Source organism: Monodelphis domestica, chromosome 5, assembly GCF_027887165.1.
Source record: "Monodelphis domestica isolate mMonDom1 chromosome 5, mMonDom1.pri, whole genome shotgun sequence".
Classification (NCBI taxonomy): Eukaryota; Metazoa; Chordata; class Mammalia; order Didelphimorphia; family Didelphidae; genus Monodelphis; species Monodelphis domestica.
Window position 1 is genome coordinate 186,444,132 of NC_077231.1, and position 18,846 is coordinate 186,462,977.

Below are 18,846 nucleotides of genomic sequence, written 5' to 3' on the forward strand. Positions count from 1 at the left end.
TGGTGGTAAAGCCTGAGCCTGAGCCAGACCTGAAGTTCTGTGCTCTTTCCAAGTGCTCAGAGAAGAACTTTCCCAGGATTAGGGAACCCACATGGAATGATGGGTGAAGGGGTTGGGTTTCTATTCTTCCAGGGCACCCTGCCCCCACCTCCTTCTCTTACCGGTTCATTTTTTCCGTTAGTTGAGCTCGTGCTCAACTATTCAGCAGAAGCAGCTACTGCACATTTGCCATATCTCCCATAGAAGTTGCTCTGTGGAACTTTCCCAGATCCTTTTTATTGAGCTTATATCCTTCAGAGGAGGATGCTCCATCTGTCCCTCTGTCCCCGCTCAGGTTCGTTGAGGAGCAAGCCTGAGGCTGTGTTTTATTTCGCTTAAAAAAAAATTAAACATTCTGTAGAAAAAGCGGAACGACTGGAGAGGGCTCCTCTCTGAACGTCCTCCAGACCCTCACTTTCGCTCTGAGCACCACACACTTAAGCCGGGAGGGTCCAGCAATTAAGACCAATTCAACATTGAAGACAATGGCTGTCCTGGCAACACTGGCCAGGGAATGGAACTACGCATGGGTTTGTCAGAGGCTTTGGTCAAGGCTCAAGAGCCCAACGGTAAAGTGATGCAGAACAGCGGGGTTTGAGAGCTACTGGAGAATTGGTCTCAAACCTCTAGATCCCCAAGGCTTTAAGCCCTCAGAGGGGCTGCTATCAAATCTCCAGGAGGAGGGGAATTGACTTTCTGCTGTTCCAGGTGCTCAGAGAATAACTTTAGGGGACACATACGGTCTCATGTTTGGGGATGGGGAAGGATGGTGGGCATAGGTTCTTCCAGGGAACCCTCCATGAAACCCTCTTCGCTTACAGGTTCATTTTATCCCTTTTTTTGAGCTCCTGCTTTTTCAGTAGGCACAACCACTGAAGGCGCAAGCCTGAGGCTAACTTTTGTTGTGGCCAAAATAGAAAGTCTTTGTCCATCTAGTTGAAGATTCAACATCTAGGACTAGTCTGGAGGTCTTGTGGGGGCTCTTCCCTGAACCTCTTTGCCATCCTGAGACCTTCACCTCCACTCTTAGATTCCTCCAGGCGGCTCATCCTTCACCCTCTTCTCTCCTTTTCATTTTACGTGGTTCCTTAAGCTCTTGCTTTACAGGAGTAGCAGCCACTGCAACCTCCGGACATCTCGGAGAGAGGCCACTTTGGGGAGCTTCCCCAAATTCTTGTTTTGTAGATGATCTCCTTCGGCAGAGGCAGGAGCTCCATAGACCTCAACTCCCTCTCCCCCAAGCCCTCCTCCCCCCTCGTCCCTGCGCAATGTGGTGAAGACAGAAGAGTAAAAGCTGACTTTTGTTTGGGCCGAAACCAAAATAATTTCCCACATTTGGTGGAGGCTCCTCCCTGAGCCTCTTTGCCTCCTCCCTCTCAACTCTGATCTTGGGTTCCTCGATGCCGTCCTCTCTTCTCCCCTTCTGTTATGGTTCATTTTATGGTGTTTTTTGAGCTGGTGCTTTTTCAGCGAGAGCGGGCGCTGCACCTTCCTGATGACTCCAGAAGTCGCTCTGGGGAGCTTCCCAAGGTCCTTGTTTCGGAGGTGGTATCCTTCTGCGGCGGCAGGGGCTCAGTCGACCCCGCTGTCCCTACACGGGGTGGTGAAGGAACAAGCCTGAAGCTGACTTTTGTTTGGAACGAAACCGAAAATCCTTTTCAGCATATGGAGGGGGCTCCTCCCTGTGCCTCTTTGCTTCCTCTAGATCCTCACCTCGGATCTGGAGGCTAGAGACTTCGGCAGCAAGACCCAGTACTGAGCCAATTGCAACTCCAGCAACTCCAGCAAAGGGATTGAACTACACGTGAGTTCGTCAGATGCTCTGGTCACAGGGCATGGGCCCAAAGGTTAAGATAAACAGAAGTGCTGGGCCTGTTAGCCTAGGACGGGTTGGTTCCAAACACCTAGATCTCGAGGACTAGTTAAACCCCGGGCTGCTATCCAATTCCCAGAAGGTAAAGCCTGATCCTGAGCGGGACCAGGGGCTCTGGACTGTCTCAGGTACTCAAAAAAATAGCTTTCTGAAGTTTAGGGGACCACATGGATCCATATTTGGGGACAGGGTAGGATAGTGGGCTTAGATTCCTTCAGGGGACCCTCCTTCAACTCCCTTCTCTTACTGGTTCATTTTATCCCCTTCGCTGAGCTCTTACTTTTTCAGTAGGAGCAGCCAGTGCACTTTCGGGTGTCTGACAGAAGCTACTCCGGAGAGCTTCCTTTTTCCTGAGGTGGAATTCCTCGTCTGAAGTTGGGGCTCCACTGACCCCTGAGCGCAGTGTGGCTAAAACGGAAAATCTTTTTCCATCATAGCGATGATTCAGGATCCAAGACTAGTCAGGAGGACTCGTAGGGGCTCCTCCCTGAGCCTCTTTGCCTCCTCCAGACCCTCTTGCTTTTTCAGACGCCGCAGTAGCGGCACCCACTATTTCAGGACTTCTACAGAAGTCGCTCTGGGAACTTCCCAGAGTCCTTGGTTCGGAGGTCGTATCCTTCGGCAGCAGCAGGGGTTCCATGGACCCCGCTGTCCCTGCGCGGGGTGTAGGAGGCACAATCCTGAAGTTGACTTTTGTTTGGGCTGAAACCGAAAACCTTTTCCCACATATGGAAGGGTCTATTCTCTTTGCCTCCTCCAGACCAGAGACTTACTAACCATACAGCGATACATTTGGAGGGGTGGGGAAGGACGGTGGACTTCGGTTCCTCCAGAGGGCCCTTCTCCCTCTCATTCTCTTGCCCTCCATTTTATCCCGTTGGTTGACCTGGTGCTTTTTCAGCAGGAGCAGCCACTGCACCTTTTTGACGTCTCCAACAGATGTCGCTCTGGGGAGTTTCCCCAGCTCCTTGGTTCGGAGGTGGTATCCTCTGGTGGTGGTCTTCCCCAAAGGGCTATTAAGTGGCACTTCCATCAAGAGGGTTATTTCTACACTCAGTCCAAGATGTGGAGAATCTTTGTCTTGATTATTGTAGGCAAGTAGAGACAAAACACCCTGACACTTTCATTAAGGCTTTATAGGTAGAAGTTGCTGATTTGGGGCTCCTGAAACTTGGCCATCTTGTCTCACCTCTACTATGGAAATAGTATGAATTCGTTGAACTAGCCTTAGAAAGGAGTCCCAATCTTAGTGTGTCTGGTAGAATAGACATTGGGGGTGGGGAGGGGGGAAGCAGCCCATGTATGTTAATCTATAGCTTCAGTCCATGAGGGGCAGGAAAAGGTCTGGGAGAACCATTGAAGTTCACGGGGTTGTTTGGGGGAGTGGTGCTCACTGATGAGAACTGGTTCCACCATAGCAAACATCCTTCTCCACCTCTAAAATCAAGGAAGCACATTGGAGATGAACCTGTACCCTCTCTACTTGGCACAGCTATATGTGAGTTCATCTTCTACATACAGTACAATGGGGAAAAGCATGTTATCTTTGCTGATAACATAAGCAGCTTCTCACTAGATGAGAAGTAGTAGCCTCCATTTATGATATCATTAGAAAGAGTGGCTTGGAATCAGCTTACATTTGGTAGATATTCTCCAAGATTTAAAGAATATTAAATGACAATCTTTAAGAACAGCTAAGCTCACTAACAGATGCAACAGTGTGGAAGTTTGGGCTCTTCTCCCAGACATTCTTTCTTTGTTGAAAGATGGGTTCTCTTGGGAGGATTTTACTCCTCTGGGCCTAATTTGACTGCAGATCAAAAGATCTTTGTTGCAAATCCAGATGGCCCCTTTACTCATTTCACCTTTTGAAAGCAATACTAGTGAGTAGATAACTGAAAGCAATGTACTAGGGAGTAGAGCTTGAACTCAAACTTTTGACTTGGCTTCAAAACTTATTTCAGACACTTGTTAGCTGAGACTGAACTAGTCACTTAACCTTTCTATGCTTCAATTTTCTCCTCTCTAAAATGGGGGTGGGGTTGAATTCAATGACCCCCAGGTTTCCAGTACTAAACCAATGAGTTTATGATCCATTGATTATAACTTCCAACCCTCTACAAGCAATCTCACAGATTTGCATATCAGAGTTGGATGAGATCTCAGTGGCCATATAACCCCATCTATAACAGAAAAAGATGCCCCAATATAACACTTATTAACCAGTTCTTCAAACTTTGCTTAAAATCTTTCAAATGAGGGAAAATTTACTACCTGATAAGGTCCCCATTCCACCTTTGCAAAGCACCAAATATGAAAGATTTTGGGGGGATATCAAACTTTAATTTGTTTTATTGCAACTTGTTCCTGTTTGTGACCTTTTTTAGGACAAATAGAACAAGTTGAAAAACTTCTCCAAATATTTGAATGCAGCCATTAATTTCTCCCTGAAACTCCTCTATAGCCAGACTAAATGTCAACAGTTCCTTTAAATTGTTGAAATTGATTCAATAATTTTTTTCATTTTGTTTTCCCTCCTCTGGATATTTTCTAGTTTACCAGTATTCTGGTAATTCAATAAATTCAATGCAAACAACATTTATAAAACATCTGGGAAATTCCTGGCCCTGTGTTTAGAATTGGGGATACAATAAAATGCCCTCAACGAGCTTATAAAGGAAAGGGGGAGACAACAAAAAAAGGAAGCAGGAAATCTGGGAGTGGGAGAAAAAAGAAATGGAACACCAGGGATACTAGTTGTTAGGAGTATCTTATTCAATGGAGTTGAAACCAGGGATGGAAGTAGATGCAAAGAGGAATGACCTGAGTCCAGGTTCTACCCTCTATAAAAGAAGGTTTTGGGGAGCAGTTTGATACTCTGCCCTCCAGCCTTCCAATCAGAAGAAGGAGAAGGCTGAGGAAGGTGGTGTCATTCAAGCCTTGAGTTAACAGCATGATGATGAGTTTAGAATTGATGGATTTGTCCTGGAAGGGCATCTTGTTTTGTGGAGTCAAAATCAAACATTGTGGCAGCTGTAACATTCATTTTAAACTGTCATCCAGAACTGAATGTAATACAACAGACATGAACTGACCAAGGCAATATACAGAAGGACTTATATTAATGTTTCTCTTATTTCAACCCAAATTCAAATTAGCTTTTTTGGTGGGACTGCCATTTCATACTGTTGGCTATTTTGAGCTTGTAGTCTATTAAAACCTCATTTTTTAAAAGACAAGCTGTTCTCTAATTATCCCTTCTCCAACTGAAATGGATTTTTTAAACCCAAGATTTTATATTTATTGCTATTTCATTTTATCTTCTTAGATTTGAGCCAGTCTTTGAACCTCTCAGTATTTCTTTTGATCCTAACACTATCTAGTGTGTTAGCAGTACCTCTCAACTTTATGCCATATGAAAATTTGATAAGTATGTCAACTCTGCCTTTATTAAAGTAATTGCTAAAATTTTTAAACATCATAGGTCCAATCATAGATCCATGGTCCATTCTCTGGCTCCAGAATATAAAAATATTATCTATAACAACATTAAAGAAACTAACATTTATACAATGGTTTAAAGTTTGTGAAGTGCTTTATAAATTTTATTTCATTTTTTCCTCACAAATCTGAGATGTGGGTATTCTAATCCTGTTTTGCATTTGAAACAACTTAAAAAGTTGGAGGTTGTAACTTGCCCAAGATCACATAGTTAATGTCATGAAGATGGACTTAAAATTGTTTTCTTGATTTCAGATCCAGCTACTCTGCCCATTATACCATTTAAATTATATTTAAATGTTTAATTTATTTTATTGAACTAGAAAAAATAAAAAAAATTGGAAAAAACAAAAACAAAAGTTCAGGAATGTTAAGGAAGGAGGTCTAGTAGCACTAGGTTTTGAGCTATATTATAAAGCAGTAATTATCAAAACTGTCTGCTACTGGCTAAGAAATAGAAAAGTAGATCAGTGGACCACAATAGAAATATAACAAATAGTCACAAATATTATAATAACCTTATGTCTGACAAAGGTAAATATTCATTTTTTTAAAATCAGTATTTGATAAAAATTGTTGGGAAAACTGGATAGCAATTTGACAGAAACTTGATATAAACCAATATCTTATACCATTTACTAAGAAAAGATCAAAATGGATACATGACTTGGGCATAAAGGCACATTTAAGCAAACTAAACAGATAGGGAAAATATTACCTATTAGGTTTATGAATAAGAGAAGAATTTATGAATAAACAATAGATAGAATTGTGAAATGTAGAATGGATAACTTTGAGTATATTAAATTGAAAAGTTTTTATAAAAATGTAACCAAGATAAAGCAAGTTGGGGAAAAATTTAATAGACAGTTTTCTAAAACTTTTTTATATCTAAAAGAACATTGTCAAATATATAGATATTTGAGCCTTTTCCCAACTAACTAATTTTCAAAATATATAAACAGAGTTTTTGGATGAAGAAATCAAAGCTATTTATAACTGAGAAAAGTGCTCCAAGTCATTATTGATTAGAGCTCCAAGTCATTATTGATTAGAGAAATGCAAATGAAAACAACTCAGAAATGATCTTGCCTAAGATTGGCTAAAATAAAAGAGCAAAATAATGTTGGAGATGTGGGAAAATGGGAACACTTGTACATTGTTGATGGAACTGTGAACTGATCCAACTATTTTAGAGAACAATTGAGAATTTTACCCAGGGTTATAAAACTGTATAGCTTTTCATCCAGTCATGACACTGTTAGGTTTATTTTTTAAAGTCCTCAAGGAAAAATGAAAATAAATTCTATGTTCTAAAATATTTATAGCAGCTCTTTGTGGTGTCAAAGAAGGAAATCAAAAGTATGCCCACCAATTGGAGAATGACTAAACAAGTCGTAGCACATGATTGTGATGGAAAGATCTACATGAATTATGAAGACTGAAGCAAGTAGAACCAAAATGATGTCATATACAACAGAAATATGCTTTGAAGTATGACTTGTGTATGTCTACTTCCAGAGAATCAACTTACCAATAGAAATAAGGAAGACAGAATAAGAGAGAGGAGCCAACATCACACTGTAGGAGAAGATAGACTATACTAGTGGTTTCACCACCAACAGCAAGTATAAGGGCTGTTCTGGAAAAATATAATGTTATTCTTAGGCTTTTTAAATTTGTTTAGAAAAAACAAAGCAAAAATTGTCCTTTAGTTTCCAATTTATTTTTTCTCCCTGTTTATTTGGAGAAAATAGAAGGGGTAGTAGCAAATGAGCAGAATCTAATATCTAAAGCTGGTAGAGGAAGCAGGATGAAATTAATATTGTTTTATGTTGCCCAGAGAGAATTTTCACAATATTGAAAAAAATTACATTTGAGGTTCCCAACCACAACAAAATTGCCTCTGAAACTTATCTGCAGCATTCACATCTGCTCCTTTCCTCAGGAGAATGGACACCATTTCTGGGTTATTTTCAGTAATAACAAGTAAAAATGGCATGTGCCCAATTCTGCCAAATCATGGAAAAACAGTTCATGAGAAATGGCATGATGCCATAATGTCTCCACAGAAGGTTGAATCAAATGTCACTATAGTGGATTGGACCTGACAAGGGATGATAGTCCCCTCTTAATGGTCCCCTGGAATGCAATCAGACACTTTCTAATCCAAATAATTTGCTTGGCCATAGAGAAAGGACATTCAGAACTGGGAAAGGAGGTTCATTCAAGATCAGGTAATCATTCTCCTGAGCACAGCTTCCTGAGGCTCACATACTATGAAAATGTTCCAGAGTCTCAAGGAGGGACACTGACCTATATCTTGGCCATAAGACAAAGTTGAGTAGGACAGGGAGGGGAGACTCTAAAGCTTAGAACACAAGCCCCTGAAGACTTTCAAGGACCCCCTAAGAGCCTAGAATACCACAAAGTCTCTACTGGTGAGGCTGCTGCTGAGGGGAGGGAGCTAAGTAGGATTAGCCAGGGGAGAAGCTTGCCTGGAATGTGAGAGGCAGCTGCACATACTAATAGCTTTCTATTTTCTTAGCTAATTGTTCTCACTAACTAATCTTTCCCCATTTCTTCCTGCTGAAGGAGTTCATGCATTTTCCATGTCTTCTAAATGTTGATGCCCTGAGTAAAAGTCTTCATTGCTTCACCTTAGCTACAATTCTTGCTTTACTAGAACTACATGAGCTATAGCAGGGGCTACCACACTGAGAGAGAAAGTACATATGTCCATTGTTCATAGATCAGCCTGAATGAGAAGTTCTTCAACATGTTAGGCATAAGGTGACAAAATGTTTGGCCACAGATACCAACAAACACATGAATGACACATAGTAAAAGTGGACTGGAGTTGTACTTTCCTTTGGTGGAAGGAGTACTCGTGCCAATGATATTTGATCTATTTGAATTATGAGATTGTGTTTTGGGCAAAGGGGGAATTGGAATGAGCCAGGAGGGCCACCAGGGTCCCTCTCTCTTGAAGCAGAACAGGGGTGACAATACTGGGAAAATGGAAAATGAAAGCACTCTTCTGATGTTTAGCAGTCCATCTTTAATCTCCACACACACTAATCAACCTACCCATGCCCAATGCTACAGAAGTACAGTTATAATTTTTACCCATGGGAAATTCAAGCCCACCTAACATAAGAAACTGAGCAGTTACCAAAATAGATTCTGGAAAATATCTTCTTAGAATTATGGGAATTCCTTATCTTTCCTCTAGCAGTAACCAGACACCTGGGGAAATGTCGTTGGTTGGATCAGCCTTCTGTCTCAAAACTTGCTTTTTGCACTCCCAGCCTGACTTTGCTCAAGAATGTGAAAGGAGAGAGGAACAAGGCAAAGATGACTTAACCCTTTGCATTCTCTACAATTATGCTGAAATTATATGACCTTAAAATTAAGATATTTGGGCTTTGAATATATATAAAACCACCAAAGAAATAATTTAAAAAGAGATTTTACTTTACTTCAATTTTTATAAAAATGACACATAGAACTGTTTTCTCTGTCACCTATACTCTCAGAGAAGTGCCTCGATCACTGGGGGTTGAGGATATTGCCCAATGTCATGCAACCAGGATAAATTACAATGAGAACTTGTCTCTTTCTGGCTAGAAGAGCAGCTCACCTTCTAGTAGGCAATGCTGCTTCTCTGATTTTCACAATCTAATTATAATTAATGTTTGGTTTGACATGGGTCTCAGGAGACTTCTCATGTTCTAGCTACAATTGTACTTGGGAAGTCAGGTTTAAAATCTGATATTCAAAGGCAAAAACTTAAAAAATAAATGAAAGTGAAAGTAATTATTTACATATCATACAAAGCTTCCATTTATGGGGTTACAGATCTCCAAATACTATACGTTGAAAACAGGGTAAAGTTTGAAAAAGATTGCTATAAAAGTTTCTCTAAGTGAATGAATTCAATACATATGAACTCTTTATGAAGGTTATTGACAGAAGCTAACAGTTGGTAATTACTTACATTTTACTTAAAAGAATAGTTATGTAGAGTAGTAGATAAGAGTCCAACATTTGGAATCAGAGAATCAAGATTCAAATTTTGCTCTTACTTAGGCAAGTTCTCTGATCTTCAGTTTTCTCATATGTAACATTAGATAGACTAGTTCTCCTATAATCACGATGGAGAACCTATGGCATGTATGCCAAAAAGGGCCCAAAGAACCCTTTCTGTGGGCATGCTTCTGTGGGCATGCCTGCAGCCACCCACCAGAGTTCCTTACTAGAAAGTTAGAGGGACTCATATGGAGCTGTTTCCCTCCTCCTCTGCATGCAGCTGAGGACACTTGCCCTGTTCCTCTGCCCAGCAGTCAATGGGAGTGCTTCCTCCCTCCCCTGTATGGAGTATGTGGAAGTGAGAAATTGAGAATGATTTTGTAACAGGAGTTTGGAGCAGCTGAGTGATGACCTGTCAGTCAAATGAGAGTGTTCTAGTTGGAATGTTACCAGGAAAGGCAGTTGGAAGCCAGACCAACTATTGGCTGAACATTTTTGGCTTGAAAGAGGGAATAAGGAGTTTCTCTCTCTTGATTTTTGGAGACAGAAGAAAGGAAGGTGGTCTTTTGATTTTGAAGACAGAAGAAAGAAGGACAAAAGTCCAGATATCTCTATCTGATTTGCTCTGTTGTGATAGTGACTGAACTTCCAGACCTATTAGTTATTTCTCTCAATTGAACTATATTCCACCATCCTCCAATCTTAGACTCATCCTAGTGATAGGGAAACCACAAAACCTCTTTCCTTCCATTTCCTTATCCTCCTCTGTCTTTCCCAATAAACCCTTTATTTAAGATAGAGAAAAGTATTTCATTTGAAACATCATAAACTCACCCCTGAATTGATTTAGAGAAACCAGAAGGAGAATCACCAAAAGGGGGGAGGCAAGAAGGAGGGGAAGGTAGGAAGAGGGAGGAAGGAAGGAAGAGAGGGAGGAGGGAAAAACAGAAGAAAGAAGATAACAGTCTGATCTTTAGTTATCAATAACCAATCAATATAGTTCCTTATTACAAGTAAGGGGGGAGCTGGAGTTAAGGTGGGGGGAAGGGTGTAGCCCTCAGTCTCTGGAGAGGGACAGCGCCTAGTACTCCATCTCTAAAAGGTTCTCCATCACTATCCTATAAGAGCTAATCTGTCTCTAAATCTATGCAACTGTGGTTACAAAGTAATGATTATTTTAATAAGATATACAATAGATTTTTCCTAATGAAAGGTACCTTACTTTGTGTTTCAATGTTAGTTTTATCAAGCATTTTAATGGACAATGATACATCATGCTCACAAACAGCATAGTGAAAGAGTGTTTTTGGTGATATCCTCAAAATTGGGTCTTGTTTAACTTTCTAGAACAGTTGCACATTCTTCACATTATACTCTCTGAATACAACATGAAGAAACTGAGTTCTACAACTTGACTTTATACTCTAAAGATGTAATGTTTAATAAATAAATAGGGAACAGTTCATAGCCCAACATAAGTCATGCACCATCAAAAAAGATCTACTTTCACTGTCATGAATATTTAATTTGCATTTCCTCTCCACCAAGAGGAACACACTGCACAAACCAGTTAAGAAGAGATCCTGTTATAAAATAACATGGTATGAAGTTGCAGAATAGAGGGCATGTTTGATCATTTAAAATTACATAAGAAAGATCAAAATTATACAAATACAATTAGAGCATTTTTTCTACCTACATTTTGTAAGAATTAAAATCACTTATCATGGAACAATTTACTACATTTGGTAAAATTTACATTTATTCTTAGTACTTGTTTTTATATAACAATGTATGTACAATTGAAATAAAATTATGGCCTGTGCTGACTTTAGGAGAACTTTAACCCTAAATATTTGAATGTTTCAAAAAATAATTTTTTAACTCTTCTTGAGGTACAAATGGCTTATATGGGTACTAGTGTCATTGGCATTTGCATGAACTAGTTTTTTTTCCCTTAAAAGGGAAAGACTTGATTGGCCCAAAGGACTAGAGTTTGGGTAGTTGACTGAGCTTTTCCTGTTTTAAGATTTAGAAAGCCCAGCTCATAACCACAAAGTACCTCTCACTCTTTTAAGAGATATCCCAATTGCCCAGGGAGTTGACATACCCCTACAAACATGAACATTTCCAAATGGAGATCATAAGGATTGAATTTACCTGAATCAGGGCTATCTTCTTAACAAAAAATTTCTATTCTAATATAAAGGAAAGTTTCAACACTTTTCTCCTTTCCCTTCCTTTTTTTAATAAATTTTTTTTAATTTTTAAATTTTTTTACATGATTACACAATTCACATTGTCTTCCCCCTTTTTAAAACATTACTTTATTTGGTCATTTTAAAACATTATTCATTAGAAAGAAAGATCATTTTCTATTCCTTCCCTCCCCGTCCCACCTACCCTCCCATTGGTGATGCGTGATTCCTCTGGGTATCACATGTGTCTTCGATCTGAACTTGTTTCCTTGTTATTGGTTTTTGCATTAGGGTGTTCATTCAGAGTCTTTCCTCAATCATATCCCTTCCATCCCTGTAGTCAAGCTGTTGCCTTTCCTTGGTGTTTTTGCTCCCACCTTTTGTCCTCTGCTTAAAGGTAGTACTTTTTCTCCTTGGTCCCTGCAGGTTGCTCATGGACATTGCACTGACACTAATGGAGAAGTCCATTACATTTGATTGTACCACAGTGTATCAGTCTCTGTGTACAATGTTCTCCTGGTTTTGCTCCTCTCACTCTGCATCACTTCCTGGAGGTCATTCTAGTCTCCATGGAATTCCTCCACTTTATTATTCCTTTTAGCACAATAGTATTCCATCACCAACATATACCATAATTTATTCAGCCATTCCCCACTTGAAGGGCATCCCCTCATTTTCAATTTTTTGGCCACCACAAAGAGAGCAGCTATGAATATTCTTGTACAAGTCTATTTCCTTATTATCTCTTTGGGTACAAATTCAGCAGTGCTATGGCAGACAGTCTTTTATCGCCCTTTGGGCATAGTTCCAAATTGCACTCCAGAATGGTTGGATCAATTCACAACTCCACCAGCAATGAATTAATGTCCCTACTTTGCCACATCCCCTCTAACATTCATTATTTTCCTTTGCTGTCATGTTAGCCAGTCTGCTAGGTGTGAGGTGATACCTCAGAGTTGTTTTGATTTGCATCTCTCTGATTATCAGAGATTTAGAACACTTTTTCATGTGATTATTAATAGTTTTGACTTCTTTGGCTGAAAACTGCCTATTCATGTCCCTTGCCCATTTATCAATTGGAGAATAGCTTGATTTTTTGTACAGTTGATTTAGCTCTTTATAAATTTGAGTAATTAGACCTTTGTCAGAGGTTTTTGTTATGAAGATTGTTTCCCAATTTGTTGTTTCCCTTCTTATTTTGGTTACATTGGTTTTGTTTGTACAAAAACTTTTTAATTTGATGTAATCAAAATTATTAATTTTACATTTTGTGATTCTTTCTATGACTTGCTTGGTTTTAAAGTCTTTCCCTTCACAAAGGTCTGACATGTATACTATTGTATACTATTCTGTGTTCACCTAATTTTCTTATAGTTTCCTTCTTTATGTTCAAGTCATTCACCCATTCTGAGTTTATCTTGGTGTAGGATGTGAGGTGTTGATCCAAACCTCTCCCACACTGTCTTACAATTTTCCCAGGAGTTTTTGTCAAATAGTGGATTTTTGTCCCCAAAACTGGGGTCTTTGGGTTTGTCATATACTGTCTTGCTGAGGTCACTTACCCCAAGTCTATTCCATTAATCCTCCTTTCTGTTTCTTAGCCAGTACCATATTGTTTTGATGACCACTGCTTTATAGTATAGTTTGAGATCTGGGACTGCAAGGCCACCTTCAACTGTATTTTTTTTCATTATTTCCCTGGATATCCTTGATCCTTTGTTCTTCCAAATGAACTTTGTTATGTTTTTTCTAATTCAGTAAAAAAAATTTTTTAGAAGTTCAATGAGTATGGCACTAAATAAGTAAATAAATTTGGGTAGGATGGTCATTTTTATTATATTGGCTCATCCTACCCAAGAGCAGTTAATGTTTTTCCAATTGCTCAAGTGTAGTTTTAATTGTGTGAAGAGTGTTTTGTAGTTGTGTACATATAGTTCCTGTGTTTTTTCTCTGCAGATAGATTCCTAAGTATTTTATTTTGTCTAAGGTGATTTTGAATGGGATTCCTCTTTTTAATTCTTGCTGCTGAGATGTGTTGGAAATATATAGAAATGCTGACGACTTATATGGGTTTATTTTGTATCCTGCAACTTTGCTAAAGTTGTTGATTACTTCGATTAGCTTTTTTTGTTGATTCACTAGGGTTCTTTAAGTAGACCATCATGTCATCTGCAAAGAGTGATAACTTCTCATTGCCTATTTTAATACTTTCATTTTCTTTTTCTTCTCTAATTGCTATTGCTAGTGTTTCTAGTTCAATATTAAATAATAGAGGTCATAATGGGCATCCTCGTTTCACTCCTAATCTTATTGGGAATGCATCTAGTTTAGCCCCATTGCAGATGATGTTAGCTGATGGTTTTAGATATATACTGTTTATTATTTTTAGGAAAGACTCTTCTATTCCTATGCTTTCTGGTGTTTTTAATAGGAATGGGTGTTGTATTTTATCAAAGGCTTTTTCTGCATCTATTGAAATAATCATGTGATTTTTGTTGGTTTGCTTGTTGATATGGTCAATAATGTGAATGTTTTCCTAATATTGAACCAGCCCTGCATTCCTGGTATAAATCCTACTTGATCATCGTGATTGACCCTCCTGATCACTTGCTGAAGTCTTTTTGCTAGTATCCTGTTTAAGATTTTTCATCTATGTTCATTAGGGAGATTGGTTTGTAGTTTTCTTTCTCTGTTTTTAACTTGCCTGGCTTTGGAATCAGTACCATGCTTGTGTCATAAAAGGAATTTGATAAAACTCCCTCTTTGCTTATTATGTCAAATAGTTTTTATAGTATTGGGATTAGCTGTTCTTTGAATGTTTAATAGAATTCACTTGTGAATCCATCAGGCCCTGGGGATTTTTTCTTAGGGAGTTCTTTGATGGCTTGTTGGAGTTCTTTTTCTGATATGGGATTATTTAAGAATTCTATTTCTTCTTCTGTTAGTCTAGGCAATTTATATTTTTTGTAAATATTTGTCCACATCGCATAGATTGGCATATTTATTACCATATAGTTGGGCAAAGAAGTTTTTAATGATTGCCTTAATTTCCTCTTCACTGGAGGTAAGATCCCCCTTTTCATCTATGATACTGTTAATTTGCTTTTCTTCTCTCCTTTTGTTAATTAGATTGACCAGTACTTTGTCTATTTTGTCTGTTTTTTCAAAGTACCAGCTTCTAGTCTTGTTTATTAGTTCAATAGTTCTATAACTTTCGATTTTATTAATTTCTCCCTTAATTTTTAGGATTTCTAATTTAGTTTTCCTCTGTGGGGGTTTAATTTGTTTGCTTTCAAATTTTTTGATTTGCATTTCCAATTCATTGATCTCTGCCCTCCCTAATTTGTTAATATATGCACTCGTGGATATGAATTTTCCTCTGAGTACTTCTTTGCCTGCATCCCATAAGGTTTGAAAGGATGTTTCACCATTGTCATTTTCTTCAATGAAATTAATTGTTTCTATGATTTGTTCTCTAACTAACTGATTTTGGAGCATCATATTATTTAATTTCCAATTGATTTTTGATTTTGCTCTCCATCTACCCTTACTGATCCTTATTTTATTTGTGATCTGAAAAGTTTGCATTAATTATTTCTGCTTTTATGCATTTATATGCCATGTTTTTATGATCTAGTGTATGGTCAATCTTTGTGAATGTGCTATGTGCTGCTGAAAAGAGGTGTATTCCTTTTTGTCCCTATATATTTTTCTCCATATATTTATCAACTCTAATTTTTCTAAGATTTCATTCACCTCTTTTACTTCTTTCTTATTTATTTTTTGGTTTGATTTATGTCAATTTGATAGTGGTTGGTGCAAGTCTCCCACTAATATGGTTTTACTGTCTATTTCCTCCTTCAATTCTCCTAGTTTCTCCATTAGAAATTTGGATGCTATACCATTTGGTGCATACATGTTGATTAGTGATATTTCCTCGTTGTCTATACTCCCTTTTATAAGGATGTATTTACCTTCCCTATCCCTTTTAATCAGGTCTATTTTTGCTTTGGCTTTATCAGATATCATGATTGCATCTCCTGCCTTCTTTCTGTCAGTTGATGCCCAAAAGGTCTTACTCCAACCTTTAATTCTGACCTTGTGAGTATCTACCCGCCTCATGTGTGTTTTCTAAAGACAGCATATGGTAGGGTTTTGGATTCTAATTCATTCTGCTATTTGTCTATGTTTTATCAGTGAGTTCATTCCATTCACATTCAATGTTATGATTGTCCTTTGTGAATTCCCCATCATTTTGATATCCTCCCTTTATTCTGACCTTTCTTCTTTTGCTGTAACCTTTTAAACCAGTAGTTTACTTTAAATCAATTCCCTTAGTCTTCTCCCTTGATAAGCTTTGCTTTCTGGCCCCTCCCTTTTTGTTCGCTTCCCCTCCCCCCCTCTCCTTCCCTCCATTTTTGTGTTCCCTCCCTCCATCCCCCCCTCCTTAGTTTTCCCTTCTCCCTTACCCTGTTGGATAAGATAGAATTCACTATCCCAATGGATCTAGATGTTCTTCCCTCTCAGAGTTGATTTCACTGAGAGTAAGGTTTAAGTAATAACAATAAGCACTCTTTTCCTCTCTTTCTTATATGAGACTTCCTCCCCTCCCCTTCCCGTGTGTATCTTTGTGTGACAAAGATTATTCTGTTTAATTTATTTCTATTTCTTCATGTATATCTTAGTACCATCATTGATTTCCCCCTCCTTTTTTCTTTCTTTTTCCCCCCCTTTGAATCATGTTAATGCCCCGATCTTTCCCTATGTGTGATTCTTCTGATTACTCTATTAATGTATACAATTTTTGAAAGTTACACATAACATTTCCCCCATATATTAGTATATATAATTTGATCTAATTCTGGCCCTTATAGAAGAGAGTTTGAATAAAAGAAAAAAACATTTTTCTCCTTTTCCTTTTCTTTCATATTTACCTTTTCATGTTTCTCTTGCTCTTTGCATTTGGATGTCAAACTTTCCACTGAGTTCTGGTCTTTTCTTTACAAATATTTGGAAATCTTCTATTTTGTTGAATGCCCATACTTTCCCCTGGAAGTATATAGTGAGTTTTGATGGGTAGCTGATTCTTAGTTGAAGACCCAGTTCTCTTGCCTTTCTGAATATTGTATTCCAGGCTTCATGGTCTCATAGCCTGGCCACTGCTAGGTCTTGTGTGATCCTTATTGGGGCACCTCTGTATCTGACGTTTCTCTTCTTAGCTTCTTGTAAGATTTTCTCCTTAGCTTGGAAGCTCATGAATTTGGCGGGTTTAGTATAGAGGGTGGTCTATGAACTCTTTCAATTTCTATTTTGTCCCCTTGTTTGAGAATATCAGGGCAATTCTCTTCAATGATTTCTTGTAGTATGGCATCGAGATTTTTGTTAATCTCTGGTTTTTCAGGTAGACCGATGTTTCTCAAATTGTCTCTCCTTCCTCTGTTTTCCTAGTCTGTCACCTTGTCAGTGAGATATTTTATGTTTTCTTCTAATTCATTAATTTTTTTACTTTGCTTTATTAATTCTTGCTGTTTTGCAAGCTCAATGTCTTCCAGTTGCTTAATTCTGGTCTTTAAGGACTGGTTTTGCTTTTCAGTTTGGTCTGTCCTTCTGTTTGAGGCTTCCAACTGTTTCTCCAATTGGGAGTTTTTGTCTGTCAGGCTGTTGACCTCTTTCTGAATATTTTCCCATTTTTCTTGCCAGAAGGTTTCCATCTTTTGGATAAGCTCCATTTTGAGTTCTTCCAGAGTTGTGGATGATTTCCATTTTGGAGGGCATGTTTTGATTTTGTTTGAATTTCATCCTCTTTTTCCTCTGTAGCCTGGATTTTCCCTCCATAAAAGTTTTCAATAGTCACTTTTCCCCCCTTTCTTCTTGGAGGGGTGATCTTGGGCAGTATGAGCCATCCCTTTGGTGGTTTTCCCTTTCCTTTTTAGTCAGAGGTCTGAGTGAGATGGGTAGAATTTCTGTGGATTTAAGTGGCAGTGCTTTTGTCTCAGGCTGGTTCTTCCCAGCCTCTGCAGTTTGTTAGCGCACCCACTGCATGGTCTGTGGTCTCTTCTGTCCTGTGCACAGGCTTCTCCTGTGAAACCACTCTGAGAGGTAGTTCCCTGGTTGACCTTGTCAGTTCCCAAGGACCCTGGCATGCCCCCCCACTAAAGGGAGGAGCAGAGCTTTGGCCTCAGGTAGTTTCTAGAGTCTCCACTGCGTTTGCAGTTTGCAAGAGCCCCCGCAGTCTGCGCACTCTCCAGTATGCAGGAGTTTCCTGTGAAACCGCTCTGAGTGGTAGTTCCCTGAAAGTCCTCATTAGATCCCAAGGACCCTGGTGTGCCACCCCCCCCCCCCAGACAGAGATGGTCCTCACTCACTCGCTGTCTCCAGTGAGCTGGCTGGTCCCTACTCTGGTTCTATAGGTGAGGTGGGGGAGGGAAGTTCAGCTCACATTTTAGTGCTAGCTTTCTCTCACTCTTATAGTGTGGAAATGCTCAAACCCCATGTACTTTCATTGCTGTGGCCTACTGGAGAGTCCCTCCATCCTTACAAAGATGATTTTTATGCTCTTTTGAGGTAGTCTATTCCATTCGGTGCCGGGGGAGAGGAAGCGATTCACATCTAGATTGCAGCCATGTTTACCCTGAAGTTCCTTTCCCTTCCTTTTAAAAGGCTAAATTCCTATTCTCCTCTTCATGCCACAAGATCTCAGAGGCCAACCCTGGGAAGATGGTCTATGTATGATAAGTGGACCTTTACCTTTCTCCTGCCCAGATCTAGACCATCATACCACTCCAGCTTCAAGCTCTACTGCCATGTGTATTCTTGGGCAATTCTTCTCTCCCTCATTTTGACCTCTAGCTTCCCTGTATGGGATGTCTTTCCCCATTAGAATGGGAACTCTTAGAAAGTAAAGTCTGCCTTTCCACCACAATCAACACTAGTAAGATGAAAGCACAATCAAAAATCACAAAAATAAAATGTATATTCTTAGCTTTCATCCCAGTGGCTCACAACATGGTAAGGACTATGGAGGAGTCCAAGACAGATCAGGCTCATTGAGGAAAAAACAGCCTTGAGAGGACAAGTTTGTGAGCTTGCCTGAGACTTTAGTAAGGCCAGTCTCTACCTTTAAGTTATGAACTGTTCTCTAAACTTTAACTCAGATAAGAAAGAATTCTTCCCCCAATATGATCATCATCAAAACCCTGGGCC

General features: G+C 39.2%; 1 protein-coding gene across 5 annotated transcripts in view; it reads left to right on the top strand.

Moving 5' to 3' along the window:
• The first annotated feature begins 320 nt into the window (after window positions 1-320).
• The window catches only part of LOC103093857 (ankyrin repeat domain-containing protein 26-like), a 61,441-nt gene continuing 42,915 nt past the window's right edge, over window positions 321-18,846 (top strand). For 3 of the 5 annotated variants that reach the window (XM_056799587.1, XM_056799592.1, XM_056799594.1), the window contains exons 1-2: window positions 325-747; window positions 1,745-1,843. The gene's annotated coding sequence lies outside the window, so the exon portion shown is untranslated. Of the gene's footprint in view, window positions 748-1,744; window positions 1,844-18,846 lie in introns of all 5 variants that reach the window. The other 2 variants (XM_056799593.1, XM_056799591.1) reach the window with 2 other exon arrangements.